Source organism: Mastomys coucha, chromosome X (assembly GCF_008632895.1).
Source record: "Mastomys coucha isolate ucsf_1 chromosome X, UCSF_Mcou_1, whole genome shotgun sequence".
Lineage (NCBI taxonomy): Eukaryota > Metazoa > Chordata > Mammalia > Rodentia > Muridae > Mastomys > Mastomys coucha.
The window spans coordinates 138,941,731-138,951,556 of NC_045030.1; the positions used below are offsets into that span (position 1 = coordinate 138,941,731).

At 38.0% G+C, this 9,826-nt stretch overlaps 1 pseudogene; it reads right to left on the bottom strand.

Moving 5' to 3' along the window:
* Positions 1-8,675: 8,675 nt before the first annotated feature.
* On the bottom strand, positions 8,676-9,602 carry LOC116094967 (annotated as a pseudogene).
* Positions 9,603-9,826: the final 224 nt, after the last annotated feature.

The following is a 9,826-nucleotide window of genomic DNA, read 5'->3' on the forward strand; positions in this document are numbered from 1 at the left end:
TTCTCTGCATCCATTCTTTTTTTGAGGGACATGTGCATTGTTTTCCAGTTTCTGGCTATTACTAATAAAGCTACTATGAACATAGTGGAACATGTGTCCTAGTAGTGTGGTAGAGCATCTTTTGCATATATGCCCAGAAGTAGTATAGCTGGATCTATAGGTAGAACTATTTTTAAGTTTCTGAGAAATCACCACACTGATTTCCAGGGTGGCTGTTCAAGTTTTCAGTCCTACCAGCAATAGAGGAATTCTGTATTTCTTGATGAGTAATTGATGTGGGAGGGCCTGTGTCACTGTAGGAAGTGTCACCAGTGGGGTGGAAATCCTGTAAGAAAACAGTATGAACAGGCCATGAAAGCAAGCCAATAAGCAGCCCTCCTCCATGGTTTCTTCTTCAGTACCTGTACCTAGGTTTTTGCCTTCTTTGAGTTCCTGCCCTGACTTCCCTCAGTGATGGACTGTGATGTGGAATTGAAATCTGTAATTTCTGTATTCTTCAAGTTGATTTTGTCTTGGTGTTTGTCCTTGTTATGGTTTCCATTGCTGTGAAGAGACACAAGGACCAAGGGAACTCAAATAAAGACAGTTAATTGGAGCTGGCTTACACTATCATCATAGCAGAAGAATGGCAGCATGCAGGCAGACAAAGCCCTGTAGAATGAGCTGAGAGTTCTGCATCTTGATTCACAGTCATTCAGGAGAAGACTAGCATCCTCAGGCAGCTAACAGGAAACTCTCTTCCACAATGGGTAGTGCCTGAGCATAGGAGGAGACCTCCAAATCCCTCCCCCACAGTGACTGCAAAGGACCAGCCTCTGCGTGGCTGGGGTTTCTGAGGAAGGGGTGTTTGGGAGCTGTTAACTTCCAATCCTGGGGAGAAGCTGCCATCTTTATAATCTGCTTGAGATGGCTCCCTAGGCAGCCCTCTGTGAATACCTCTTGGTTCTGTAGTCTGCTAGAGATAGCTTTCTACTAGAGACAGCTTTCTCATGCTAGAAAAAATTCTAAAACTGTCTGGTTAGCTCATTGGTTTTCCAACCAAAGTCAGAAAAGCTGCTACAAAAAGTTCTTGAATTTTCTGACCAAAGTTAAAATTAAAAAGCCAACTAGAAAAAAAAAATCTTGAAGAACTGTGTTCATTTGACATGCAAGTCTCTTTTTTAGACCAAAGACCAGTCTTGTCTTTACATATCAAGGTTTACATGTCAAGGTTTACACATCAAGGTTCCCTTTTGATTATCCTAACAGGTGTGGCATCCTAGCATGGCTATTTTATGCTATTTTATGACCTTAGCTCCTTTATTCTAATAAGAAGAAAACAAGCATACGTTTTTAACATTGCAAATGAATTGAGAGATCTGGCTGCCTTCGCAAGCACAGACAATAAGCTAGCTGGGTGGTATTTTGCTCTTTGATCACCAGATCCCTAGATCTCTTCATCTCTTTTCTCAATACGTTTCTGACAAGCTGACTCATAGTGCAGCTGCCTCTGTTTTCTTTTTTTCTCTTCTTTTTTTTTTTAAGTCTGTAATACACCTCATATAATTCATAGTGCACCCTTACATTTTGCATAGTTGAGAAATTATATATTCTTAATCTCATGTTTTCAGAGTTCTTTCACACAGCCTTAGAGCTGGCCTGAAGGTCACAGCATTCACCATTTTGCTAAGCGCATTCACCAGCCCTTGCTTCCTAGACTCATGGAGCTTCTAATTATTATGGAGTCATTAATCTTGGCAAGGAGAACATCTCCTGAGAAGGAACATAAAGTAAATTATGTACATTATTATACAAACAAGCCTCACCTCATGGGTCATAACCATCAACACTTGTGGAGGACTAAACCCTGCTGGCTCTACTCCAAGGGTAGGAACTGTGTCCGGCTATACCTTCCATCGCAGCCATGTTAGGATGCCACACCTGTTAACAGTACCACTCCCTATGGGCCAAGCATATTCCAAACACCACAGTGTTTCATCACAGAAATAGAAACCCTAAGATAGTTAACCCTGAAGTATCTGTGTGACTACTGCACACATGGAGATGTATTTTCATTTCCTGTAGTTTGCATGGTTCTCAGGTGGCTAAGATTATCAAAAACTATCATATCCCAGCAGCCTACATAAACACCATTTGGTAGTATAAGTGCTATTTTGCAGGAAGGCATCTTTCTAGTTAATATCAACTTGATTTTCAATGTCCTGTGAACAGTGTATATGTGTGTGTGTGTGTGTGTGTGTGTGTGTGTGTGTGTGTGTGTGAAACACTTTTAATCAATAACTTGAGGGGATGTATCTTACACTTGGCACCGAGTTTTTTATTAGGCAACTTATTGCTTCTGGGAAAAGCACCAACCTCTTCTTTAATGTCCTGCATTTTTACTTATCTGTAATGTTCAACACCATGGAGTATTCTATAGGAAAATTTTCTTTTTGCTTTAATATTTCCTCAGACAATCTTTTTCCTTGAATCGTTTTTTTTCTTTTATAGATGTAACCATTTTTTATTACAAAAATTAAGACATTAAAAATACCTGGAGGTATATAGAATGAAACATTAAAATGACTATACTACCTCAAAACTACATTTGAATGTTCAGATTTCTACAACTTTTATTCATTGATAAACATACTTGTTCATAACTAAAGAATTTGTGTGATACAGGGATGGTTGTAGAATCTGGTTCACAAGATTTTAAACTTCTCCAGGCAAGTAGGTAGTTAAAGTATTCTGTCTGGCAAATCAATAATTCTATGTTAATAATGAACTGTATTTCTATCAGATATCAAGTCAGAGACATTCTGCCTAAGTTTACCACTTGATGGAAAAATTATCCTAATTGAGAAAAGTTGGTAATAGTGCTGGAATTTAGAAGTAATGAGTCATAATGAGCCAGACAAATTGCACTGACTGAGATCCCTGGAGAAAGACAGGGCCATCAACCCCCCTAACATAGAGCAGTGCAAGAGCATATATGTATATTGATGTTATTTTCATCAGAGGCACCTATGAGAGTTTGTAACTGTACAAGTTAAATAGCAGCTTTTCCTCTAAAGGCCAAGTTGGAACCAGAATCAGAAAAATAAGTGCACAGAAAAAACTAGCCACAACCCTCTTCAGCAATACATGCCTATCAGCTCTGTTAGTGTTTTTCCTCCTATCATAAAACAGTGTTTAAAACAATAGAGATTCCTAGTGCCATGCGGTTGTAGGCACAATGTTCAGAAACAGTTACTTAAACTTGTTCCACCGAGAGGATACCTAAAACCTAAAAGTAGTTGGACAAGTGCAACACGTAATTACGGGGAGTCACAAGATGAGATCTGCCCTGGTTCCTGCAGTTAACTGCTGGCAAACCACTCCACACTCCCAAGTCAAATGCCTTCTGAGGCTAGCCTGCAGAATGGCTGTCACTCGCCCTGATCCCCTAGCCCCATAAAATGAAAACTCCAGAGGCTTGTAATTTACCAGCTAGATTTCTAACAGTAAATCTTCAATCCCTGTATTGGCTGGTTTTGTGTGTTAACTTGACACAAGTTCAAGTTATCACAGAGAAAGGTGCTTCGGTTGAGAAAATGCCTCCATGAGATCCAGCTGTAAGGCATTTTCTCAATTAGTGATCAAGATAGGAGGGCCTATTATGGGTGGTGCCATCCCTGGGCTGGTAGTCTTGGGTTCTATAGGACAGCAAACTGAGCAAGCCAGGGGAAGCAAACCAGTAAGTAACATCCCTCAGTGGCCTCTGCATCAGCTCCTGCTTCCTGACCTGCTTGAGTTCCAGTCCTGAATTCCTTTGTGATAAACAGCCATGTGGAAGTAAGCTAAATAAACCCTTTCCTTCCCAACTTGCTTCTTGGTCATATTTTGTGCAGGAATAGAAACTCTGACTAAGACAACCCCCAAAATGCCCACACAAAGAACTCAAAACTCAATTGATATCGATACAAGCTGCACACCTAGATTGGACAACTGTGTCCTGCATTATTCAATCTTCTCTCTTAAGAAATCACCAGTTACTTATAGCTACTAGGACCACTCATCATTCTCTCCTTCAAGTACCATCTTATCTCTCCTGTCTCCCTGTCTCCCTCCCTCCCTCCCCCTCCCCCTCTCTGTCCCTTTCTCTCTGTCCCTTCTCTAAAACTTTTAGATCTGCCTTCCCTTTCACTGCCCAATTACAGGCTCTAGTCTTACCTAGCTAATTAAGATTTCACCTGAGTACAGGCAGAGGCTATAGGGCAGACAAAAACAGACAGCAATCCACAGCAGACAAGCCTATTTGTGTTCTAGAAACCATAGAGAAGAATTCACTAGACTTCTGCATATCACTCAATTATGACAACTCCATTCAGCTATGAAATAATGTCCTCATCACTTTAATTGCACACACGTGAAAAATCACTTTCAGTTTCTACATACTTTGGATATTTGCCTTGTTTTTCCAAGACAGGGTTTCTCCGTGTAGCCCCGGCTGTCCCAGAACTCACTCTGTAGACCAGGCTGGCCTTGATCTCAGAGATCTGCCTGCCTCTGCCTCCTGAGTGCTGGGATTAAAGGCGTGCACCTTGACCACCTGACATGTTATTTACCATTTGTAATACCAGTAACAACTTAGAAACACCATCTTTCTCATACTTAATATAACTCTGACTTTTCTTCAACCTCATGTATTCTAGTACAACTCTTCTCACACTCTTGGCACTTTAAGGGGCCCTTGTGATAACACTGGATGCTTCAGGCAAACATAGGAACTCTGATTTATGGTTGAGTAATTATAACCCTTGTTTCCCCTGTAAAGGTTATTTTTTATTTTTTTTTTACTGTTGTGAACAGACACCTTGACCAAGGCAATTATTTTTAATTGTATATTTTATTTATTTACATTTCAAATGTTACTCCCTTTGCTAGTTTCCCCTCTATAAATCCCCTATCCCATCCCCCTAACCCTGCTTCTATAAGGGTGCTCCCCCACCCACCTACCCATTCCCCCCCTCACCACCCTAGCATTCCTCTACACTGGGGCACCAAGCCTTTATGCGACCAAGGCAATTATTATAAGGAAACTATTTAATTGGGGCTGGCTTACACATTCAGATATTCAGTCCATTATCATCAAGGCAGGAAGATGGCAGCATCCAGGCAGGCATGGTACAGTCAGAGCTGAGAGTTCTACATCTTCATCTGAAGGCCTCTAGGACAAGTGTCTTAAAGCCATTGAATACAGTGACACACTTCCTCCAACAAGGCCACACCTACTCAACAAGGCCATACCTCCAAATAGTGCCATGCCCTAGGCTAAGCATTTTCAAACCACCACTGCTATTCAAGAGAGTTAATATTTTATTGAATAACTAGGGAACAGGATTTATTTTCAAAACATAAGATTTCTCTTTTAACAGTCTAAGAGAACTTAACACAGTGAAGAAAACAAAATCATATTAAACTGAAACAGAAGCTGAAAATATTAAAAATATATTCATTCATTTCTGAGTTAATAGAAAAGCTCTATCATTAGCCAGGTAGTTAATCTAGTTGTAAGAATATGGTATATTATTATTTTTGGTTTTTGTTGTTTTCCTCAGAAAGATGTTTACTTTTACAGATTCAGAATTTATCTACTTGTGAATTAGTTCTGCAATAGAGAGTAGTTTCACACATGATGGATTTCTAAGTATAAACATTACACAGAAATTACAATGTTTGGGGCCTTATACCTTATACATATCTAAAGCAGTATGTTTTGCTAATATTTTCTTTATCCTGAAATCTGTCAGTTTTACAAAATTTTATAGAGCTCTATGTTACAGAAAGAAGATGGTAATAAAGTTATTTTTTGTACTCTGCTTCAAATTTGTTTATGAATTTGAAAAATCATTTACAATTCCTACATAATGAGAATAATTATACTTTTGTCTGCATATTAAATGAAAGAATTTTAAAGTCCAAATAATATTAATGTATGTAAGAATACCTTAGAAAATATAAATAACATTTCAAATAGAAGTAACGCTAATTTTTATCTCAACTAGCCATGACTTAACCTGCTGCAAATTATTTCAATTAAAATTATCCTTATTGCAGAAAAGTCTAAATAGTCTCAATGTTGTTTTGTGCAAGTGCAAATATATTTCTAGTGTTTGGTGAGAGGTATTGATAGCATCAGGTGCATTGGCAATAATATTGTTTATTCTGAAAATGTTTATTGGAATTGAACAATCTATTTCATTATAATGTATTATCTTAATAGCATATGGATTGGAGCAAAAATAATTTCTATGCTAGTTGCAATAATAACTCCATATTATGTAAAATTCATCTTGGACAATTTCCAATATTTTCAGTTCAGCAAAGCACACGTTTTATAGAACAAAAAAAGAAATGATCATCTGTGCAGTTCTGGTTCATTTACCTTTGCAAGTTATATCGATACACTAGGTGAAGCCAAATAGCCTTCTAGATCATTGTCTAAAATGTTAAACAAAAAATTATTTTTAAAATAATATCATGACTCATAAATAAAACTCATAAAATGCATTATCACATAAAATAATAAATTGAGTTCCTCTTTATCATCATTTCATTTTGTTTCTTGGAAGTGTTTTATGGGTGTATCTATGTTCCATATATTAGATTACTCTGTTGTAGGTTAAATAGTTCTTTCTTTTACCCATTTTAAAATTAATGTATTTATGTATTCACTTTATATCCCAATATCAGCATACCTTCTTCCAGAACCTCCTCAAACAGATCCTCTTCCTATTGCTCCCTCCCCTTCTCCCCACACCACACATCAAGTATTGCATGGCTAGGGGAATCCTCTCTCACTGAGGCCAGACAAGGCAGCCCAGCTAGTTGAACAGTTTCCACAGGCAGGCAACAGATACAGGGACAGTCCCCGTTCTAGGTGTTGAGGGATCTACATGAAGACCAAGCTATTGATCCAATTCCAATGTGTATGGGGCCTAAGTACAGCCTATGCTTGTTCTTTGGTTGGTGGTTCAGTCTTTGGGAGCCCTATGGATTCAGGTTACTTGACAATGTTGGTCTTCCTGTGGAGTTCCTTTCCTCTTCTGGTCCCTCATTTCTTCCCCAAAGTCTTCCACAAGACTCCCTGAGCTCTATCTAAACTTTGGCTATGAGTCTCTACATCTCTTTTTATTAACTGCTGAGTGGAAGCTCTCTGAAGACAGTTATGCTTTCTGCTAGCATAACAGTTTCATTAAAAGTATCAATTTGGGTCACACATTTTGGATAGAAGGTTTTGTGGGTGGCTTTTCGTCTTTATCCATCCTCTGGGAGTCCTGCTTGGCTACAGGAAGTGGCCACTTCAGGATCCATATCCCCTGACTCTAGAAGTCTCACATAGAGTCATACCTATAGTACCTTGAAGTAAATAGTAGCTCTTAAAGATGATTAATTTATAATCTTTGGAATCTGTGAATTCTGTCTTGGACAGTTAACACTTTGCAAATAGGCTTATAAATGAATTAGTTCACATAATTGTTCTCCATTATCTGGGAGGGAACTGCATGCAATTGCACTGTATGTATAAGATTTTAAGAAGACAGAGATTTTAAAAACAGCAGGACAACTACTGAAACACGCAACAAAGTCACACTCCAAGAAACCACCAACAGTTAGATGAGACCATACATTCTTCTTCAGACACTCTGGAAGGAACAAGAACTATCAGCATGACTTTTGGCCAACAAAAAATGATCTCTAACTATAGATTCAAAAATTATAAGAAAATAAATTTGTGTTGTTTTATTGAGTAGCCAAGGGAAAAATAAATCAGAGAATATATTCACTGATTACAGGGGAAATTATAGAAAGTGAGAATGAGGAATATCTTCTTTATTAGACAGCAAAAGAGGTTCTTTTATTTTATAAGAGGAGTTATGTTCTGTTTAGGCAATTATGAGCTTGCAATGACTACATGTAGTGGCTTCTTCTACTCCTATGTATCTCTGAAAATTCATTTCCAAAATGTAACAATCATTCCCAAAGCCTTGAAGTCTTATCCTGTTAGACTTTGTGAATTTGGTTATTTGAGGAATTTATGCCTCTTTATAGGCCTTAGTTGATTTTTGTAGGAAATAATAGTTATTATATAACATAAAACTGATTCATTTAAAATAAAATTCAGTAGTTTTAACATATTCATTGAGTTGTATGACAATCAAAGCTCTGATATATATATATATATATATATATATGTATATACATACATACATTTTAGTTGTATTAAAGTCAAGTTATTTTTATTTATTTTTTAAAAATATTTCAGAAATTTATTTGATGTTTGCTTGAATACATTTTATATAGAAAGATTGGGATTGTTTGTCTTTGGAGCCCTTGGTAAATCTCTGAACCATAAGGGTGCCAATCCAGAGACATCAGAAATGGAAACTGCAAGCCCAGTATTAAGACTGCTGTTTAAGATTTGTCTCTGGTCAAATCAAACCACTCCCTTAAAAAAAATGCTTGAGGTGTTAGAGTCACTATGTGAAAACAGCTGATATGAAGGAGGACATTTAGATTCTGGCTTGTTCAATACTTGGAAATAAAAATATTCAGCTTTGAAGTTTTCAATACTGAAATCTTTCAAGAATAGGGTTTACAGCCAGGAAGGGCTGCTTCGTACTCCTTAATTTGGACTGTTTTCTAAAACATTAATCTTCAGCTTTGGCTTCCATTTCTTCTGCATCATCATCTCCATCCACTTCTGCATTTTCTCTCTCAAGCCATTCCAGCTGCCTTGCAAGTTCAGTCTCATCGGTATCTGGAACACATTGGGCTCCATCTGAACATTGAACACTCTCTTCTTCTCCTCAATCTTCTCTTTAATGACTGCCATAGCCTGATTGAGGACAGAGAGGCCTTCTGTCCTCTCTAGGGTTGTTGTTGTCATCACATACCTGGGCCGAGCTATTAGATTAATCTTGATGGGCATGGTTTCTGTAGAACAATTCAAACCTGCCCTCAGGGCTTCTTTTACAGCATCAATGCCTTCATAACCATAGCAACCTACTTCAATATCTACTCGAACTTTGACTGTTTGTGGGGTCAAACGGGGTCAAACGCCTATTGATATTGTTAATGAGTACTTCTCTTTCATCTTCATGCATGCTTAAAGGCATCATAGGCACCATATCCAGGTCTCTTGTACTTGTCATCAAAGACCCAGGCAGTCCTCTGGAACAGGCTTTCAAGCTGCTCATCCTTGGTATATTCTAATACCTCAGCAACATGGCGAAGAATGCTATAAACAGTTTTGGATTTTGTGAATTTGTCTTCACATTTGATCGCTTCCTCTGGAGAAACTCTTCTTTTTGACAAATCTATGTATCCTTTTTCTTTATCCACTCTAATGACAGCTACACATTCATTTCTGCCAATTCGGATCACTTTGTTTATAGAACGGATATGTCGTCTGGATAATTCACTAAGAAGGATCATGCCTTCAATGTTATTATATTCCAACAAGCTAACATAGGCCCCCATTTCAGCAATGGATCTTACATTCACCATCACTACATCTTCCACCTCAGGAAATTTGTGTTGATAAAATCTACAACTTAGACCTGGCATTCTGAAGCATATGGGTGAATCCCGAACTAGGATCCCACGCTGCACTCCTTAATGGCAAGGATGAGACTAGGAACACCAACACCAGACGCTGAAGCTCCTCAGCGTCAGTCAAGTTATTTTTAGTCATGCATAATCTTTAGAGAAGATTGAAGGAAATAGAATAAATGAGCAAAGGGTAAGAAGGTCAGAAATTTCCATGTTCCTCTTACTTCCATATCCTTGCCACTTTCAA